Genomic DNA, 6,747 nt, shown 5'->3' with positions numbered 1-6,747 from the left:
ACTGCAACTGCACGAGTGCTCTATGTCTACATTTTTTGTGTACTGTGTTTTGTTTGTCTTACTCCCTATGGATTAAGGTTTTCTTTTTCTTTTTTTATTTTTTTTTAATTTTTTTTTTAATTTATTTGACAGACAGAGATCACAAGTAGGCAGAGAGGCAGGCAGAGAGATAGGAAGGAAAGCAGGCTCCCTGCTGAGCAGAGAGCCCAATGCGGGGCTCGATCCCAGGATCCTGGGATCATGATCTGAGCCAAAAGCAGAGGTTTTAACCCACTGAGCCACCCAGGCACCCTGGATTAAGGTTTTCTATAGAAGTGTTCTATGTATAGTTTCTGCAGGGCCTTCTGTCCCCTTCTCCCAGCCCAGCACCACAGGGAGATTTCTCAGTAGTCCTTCTACCTTCCCCATGAGTGAGTGGTGGGGTCCTGGAGAAAAAGCAACAGGGTGATTACTCCCCCGTATTTGCATGCCTTTAGGAGTTTTACACCCTTATGCTGCTCCACATTAATTTTCAGCAATTTGTTAAAAATTTTCTGTCCAAAACTTCTTTCTTACCGTTGAAATGGTATCTGGTATATGCCCCAGGCAAACAAATGCTCAGGTCCTGTTTTTTTCCTTCAGATTGTTGGGGAAGGTCATTGAAAAAATGTGACCCCCAGTTACCCATGAGCTGGTCCAGTAATTCCAAGGCTCCTCACTTCCTCTCCTGTTCTTGGAATGTGAGTTCTGCTTGCCTTTCCCACTCCCAGAGGCTGCTCCAAGGACATAGCCTTGAGATAGTCATGTGGTGTGGAGAACAGCTGCATGATCTACATGATCACTCTAGTTAATGCCTCTGCATAAACTTTTAAGATGTGGTGGACAGGTGCAAGGGTGCAAGGATCAACATGCTTCACTCAAGACAAGCCTTCAATGTAACTTCCTTTTGTTTATTAAAACTGCCTTCTGGGTGTGGTGCACAAACAATGAATATTGGAACACTGAAAAAATAAAATAGAATTAAAAAAAACAAAACAAAAAACAGCCCTCGACTAAGCAGGAATGGCCTGTTTCCTAGGTCTCTCCCTGCCCTCTGAGTACAAAGGCCAGTTTCAGATTACACTTGGGAAGCTCTGATTGCAAACCTACACAGACTCCCACCTAAAAGTTACATCTGTGGTCACATAAGTCTTGTTTGAAACTGTTTCTTTCAAGAAAAAAAAATGGTTTTGTTTTTTTTCTGTTTGTAAATTTAATGGCAATAGATTGTGGTGGGTCATCCCAGCTACTGCTTCTGCTTTTCCAGTGGCAAGGGGGCCACTAATGTATGGAGCAGGGTGGGGATGGCCACAGAGTGGAGAGCTCTAGTGGTGGGAGGCAGCTACTGATACAGAGAGACATCCAGGTGGCCCAAGACAGAGGGATTGCTGGATGGCACGAAGATCTCTTCCAGCTAGTGCCCAGAAATACGGAATGTGAGCTCGGCTGCAGTGGCTGCTGCGCCCTCTCACAGCCTTTGATAAGCACCTCCTCATGGATGCTCTCAGCTCTTCCCGCAACTTTTGCGAAGCCTACCCATAGCCAGTAGGAATGTGAGCAGGCCACTGCCCCACTGAGGCCTACTCATTCCTTCCCTGTCACCTGATCATCCTGTTCTAGAATGAGAAGCCTGGGATGGTTGGAAGAGATGTTCCTCTTTCCTTCCATTGGGGCTCAGTGCTGTGGATAAAAAACGACTCAGGCAGGGCCTGAGTGGCAGGGGACAGTCATGGTGCAAGTCTTAGTGTTCGGTGGTTGAGGAACGTAACTGGACTCAGACAGCAGCTGCAAGGGGTGGGCAGGGTTTGTTAGCGGCTTGCAACCTGAGGCTGAAGACTAGGGTCCGGAAGTCCTCTCAAAGTGGAGTTGGGAGGTAAGAAGGTGGGAAGGGCACAAGACAGGGCCAAGGAGGGGGGCAGGGGAACCTGTGAGAGTTAACTTACTTGGAGGTGTCTGGGTACTGGAAGCCCGCGGCTCTGGGCTCATCCGCCTGTGTTTGCAGGGCGTCGGCTGCGGTAAAGTAGGTGACGGGCTGGGGCCTCCTGCGCGATCCTGTGCAGCAGTGGCGTCAAGAGCCGCCACGCCTCCGAGAGCAAGTCACTCAACATAAGTGCATCTGCATCCCACAGAAGTCATCCAGGATGAAGGCTCGCATGCATTTGGGAGCTTCCCACGCCTGTATTGACTACCATAAGCCAGGTCCAGTGCCTACACCTCGGGATTGAAGACCATGCTGGACTTTTTGGCCATCGTTTTGGTATGAGTGGCTTCATTGGGCTGCACGCACATCACCAGCAACTTGGGCTTGCATTGCTGCTAGAAGCTTGTGGCTTCCTTGGGAACAGCCGCACCTCAGCCTTGCGATCTTTCGGGACTCTGCCACACAGCGGGAAGAAGGGCACTCATTCTACCTTTTTGTTCTCTACACTATGAAGGTGGCAATGGTGGACCCACAGGACACTGTGGGTCATTCAGGTACGCTTTGGTGGCCTCATCCTCTCCCTTGGGGTTCCGCACATATTGGTCGAGGAGTTCATTGTTCTCCGGTACTTCTGAGATACACTTTGATAACTTGACTTTCTTATTGCAAATGTCCTCTGAGTTGATGGAGGCAGGCTTCTACATGACTACCAGACACAGCATCTATAGGAGGTCGTTTTGCATCACGTCAAGGATGATAACAAATGCATCAGAATAGCCCCCTGTGGCCCTCAGTGCCCAAAAGTTCCTTGAAGGTAAGAGTGATGTTATCCTGCTTACAGATGGGGCCAAAGATCCTAGTGGCAAACATTGGTACCATGAGGTTCTGGGCCACCTCCTCAACCATGTAAGGGTTAATGTGATAGATTCCTTCCTCCTGAAATAGGAAAGAGATGTGCTTGAATCGCTGGCAGTCCCTCAGGAAGGGTTCGATCCATGCTGAGGCAGTTCCAGCCTTTCTAGATCATGTGGGTCTGGCAGATGTTCTTGCTGACAGTCTGAGTGACAGTTCTTGGTGATAGATGGCATGGAGTAAGGTCAAGTAGTAGTGACATGTTGGCCTGTGGCCCTTGGTGGAGGGTGCTCATGTTGCTGTTGATGTACTTGTAGAGACCACATTATTGTACTTGCCAATCATGGAGTTTTGGGCAAGGAATGCCTCCAGCTTGGGTATCTAGAGTGGCTCTGAGGAAGGGCTCATACTGCTATGCAAACAGGCTGTACATTTTGGAGTCCTTATTATTTTCCCTGTGACCTCAGTTCCCTGGTTGATTAAATTAAAATTATTAATTTGTGTATCTCTAGCTTTTTCCTTCTTTTGAAGGTGGAAACTGTGCTCATTCTTAATACTGTATAAGCTGAAACTGGTAGCCTTATTCTTTTATTTGTAATAAGCCTTAAATGATTTTTAGGTACCAAGTATCATGTAGTCAGATTGTTAGTGAAATTCTGAAATATTTATACTATATATGCTATAATTCTGGCAGTTGGCATGGTTGTATTTTTATAGTTTTCAATTAATATTGTAATGGAGAATTTATGTCACTTTTACTCTCTTAATACCATGAAAGATTGGAGTTCAAAATTATTTTAAATGTGTCAAGTTTAGTGTTAGATTGTGTTTGGCCAGTGAGAGAAAACTTGGCCTTACGCTTCTTGTGGCATTAGTTGAGAAAATGAGAAGAAATTTGAGAAGTGATAGAGAAGTTACAAAAGCAGAAAATACAACTGGCAAATGATGACTGAAATTGTGAAAATTGAGGTGGGTATGGTTCTTATGTGGAAGGGATAAGTTTTAAAACTAACTTGGACCCCGTCAAGTGTTTGCACTGGAGAGGCCTGAATATTGTTATCTTAAGAAAAGGAAATAACTGAAAAGAATGCTGGAGAGTGTTGAATGTTAATAACACCCAAGTCCCATGGAATTACCTTCTATAGGGAGGAGAAATTGTTGGCAGATGCTGAATATATATTGAATGAGAGTTTAAAGTAAGCTTGTTGAAGTAACAACACTTTCTGGAAAACAGGCAATTTTGGGGGGTTGCATAAAGACATTTGGACATAAATGAGCCTTTGAATAAAACTAACCAGTTTTTGGATATACTATGATTTTTGTCTAGTATTAGTGTTTTTCTTATTCCAGGTTTTAGTGGATCCCAGATTAAGTAATCATTTGTCATATTATTCTAAAGTACATTGTCAGCTTTCTAATTTTGGTTTAGTGACAGTTTGCCTCACTTTACAATCATGAGCTGGTATATTACTCAAACTGAGGAAGCTATTTTATTTGTATAGAAAGTAAATACTCTAACCTAAAATATATCAAGAAAATTAATTTGTCTAATATTTAATTGTCATTCTAGAGTTATCTGTTGGTATATTCTGAGTTAAAATAACATCTTAGGGATGCCTGGGTGGTGCAGTTGGTTAAGTGTGAGACTTTTTTTTTTTTTTTAAGATTTTATTTATTTGAGAGAGAGAGTGTGCTTGAACAGGGGGAGGGACATAGAGAGAGGGATAAACAGATTCCCCACTTAACAGGGAGCCCATTTTGGGGCTCCATCTGAGGACCCTGAGATCATGAACTTAGCGAAGTCAAACACTACACTTATCCAACTGAGCCACCCAGGCCCCCAAGAGAGTGAATCTTGGTTTCAGCTCAGCTTATGATCTCAGGGTTGTGAGATCAAGCCCTGCATTGGGCTTCACACTGAGCATGGAGCCTGCTGAAAATACTCTCTCTCCCTCTCCCTCTGCCCTCAGCTTGGGTTCTTTCTCTCTCTCTAAAGAAAAGCAAACAAAAAAACAGTAAACACTTAATGTGACTAGATGTTACTTTGTCTAAAATTTTTCACTTGTTTTAAAAAAAATACTAGATGTAGTAAATGCATTATGCATAAAACGATTCCTTATACATTCAATTTTAGAAAAAAATTGGAATTAACATTTCAAAACACTTTTGCAAACCAAGAAGATACCCTTTCTTTCTAATATCCCAGAAGATAATTTGTCTGTAATAGGTCAAAAGTCCATTACACTCTTTTAATAAGTCTTAAAAGACAGAAATACTAATAAAGAAAAGATATTTTTGGTAGAACGACAAATATTAGCAATCATTTGCCATTGGGGGATGGAGTATTAATTCCAGAGCCTGTCTTGGTCCACAGAGTCATTTTTCTTTGAGTTTTTATACTGATTATTGCTAATTCTTAGGAAAAATTATTCTCTCCACCTCCATTTAAACATCTATTTGTCTTTGACCTATGGATCAACTAGCACAGAAATATTTCTGAAAAATCTGCTGTATCAAGCCAAATGGTGGTTACTGACTTGGCCATTTTCCACTCACTTCTTACAGATGTTAGCTGGCAACAAGCCACATGTTGGGGTTTTGTGATGGGGAGTCAATGATTACGACATTGAAGAAAAGTATGTAGGAGTATTTTGGAATATGTCAATACTCATGTATTGGATCTGCATTGTATACATGGATCTGTTATGTGTTGTTGGGGAGTGGATTAGTTTTGCTGTAATAAACATCACAGAACAGGTGATTGAAGCAACAGAAATATATTTTTCACAGTTCTGGAGGCTAGAACTCCTAGACCAAGGCATCAGCGGGATTGGTTTCTTCTTCCTTTCCCCTTTTATAAATGGCTGTCTTCTCTCTGTGTCTTCCAGGGCCTTTCCTCTGTGTCTCTGTGTTCTAATCTCTTCTTCCAATGACACCAGGCATATTGGATTAGGGCTCACACTCATGACCTCATTATAATTTAATTATTTTTTAATGGCCTATCTCCAAATACAGTCACATTCTGAGGTACTAGGGGTTAAGGACTTCATATGAAGTTTAGGGAGACACAATTCAATGCATTACAGGAAGATAGATGAAGTGGCTAGAAAATGTATAGATCTGTTACTATTTAGACTGATTATCATAAAGTGACTATCATTAATTTGTAGGACACATAGGTGTTATAGACATTTAGTTTCCAAAGATAAAGTTGTGTTGTAAAATACATTTATTCACCTATGCAGAACATTTCCGCACTGAATACCAGGTAATTTCGTTCAGAAAAAAGGGTCTGAAAATGAAAATTAATCTATATCACTGGTAAGAAAGCATTTTCTATGGGCAAGACTACCTGTACTTTTCAAAGGTGGCTGTACAAGTTGTCTCTTATCCTTTGCACTTGAAATACAGTGTGAAGTCTGGCATTTCTAAAATTTTCTCACTTAACAGCTGGTAAAAACAACCATCCTTAATAGTAGGTTTAGAAATAATCCATGTAGTGAAAAGAATGAAAATCTGATGATTTTACTTAGTAGTTGTGTAACTGTAGGTCATGAGTTAACTTCACATAGACTTGGTTTAATTATCCCTAAGTGAAGAAGAACTGTATCACCCTTGGAAGACTCTAGGTCATGATATCTCAACTTGAGTATGTTGACATTTTGGAAGGGATAAATCTTTGTTGTGGGAGCTGTCCTTTTATACAATGCTGCTTAGCAGCATCTCTATCCTCCACCCACTATAAGCTACTAGCACAGTCCTCTTTCCCTTACACTATCTCTAGATATGGCTAACTGTTCCTCTGGGAGACACAATTACCTCTAGTTGAAAACCAGTATCTAGCTATATGGAAACAAATATTTGTGTCTGATGAGAATGACAAAGATTGCAAAAGAAGTGGTACAATAAAGATAGTCCCACTAAAGCTTTTAAATTTTTTTTCCCCTAAATCCTCT

At 41.7% G+C, this 6,747-nt stretch overlaps 1 pseudogene; it reads right to left on the bottom strand.

Annotated features, from left to right (window-relative positions):
• Positions 1–2,000: 2,000 nt before the first annotated feature.
• LOC116866519 overlaps positions 2,001–6,747 on the bottom strand; it is a 157,098-nt pseudogene continuing 152,351 nt past the window's right edge.

Source organism: Lontra canadensis, unplaced genomic scaffold (genome assembly GCF_010015895.1).
Source record: "Lontra canadensis isolate GAN:19392208 unplaced genomic scaffold, GSC_riverotter_1.0 scaffold10, whole genome shotgun sequence".
NCBI lineage: Eukaryota > Metazoa > Chordata > Mammalia > Carnivora > Mustelidae > Lontra > Lontra canadensis.
The sequence above is the reverse complement of the archived record's forward strand: the minus strand, read 5'-3'. Positions and strand labels throughout refer to the sequence as shown.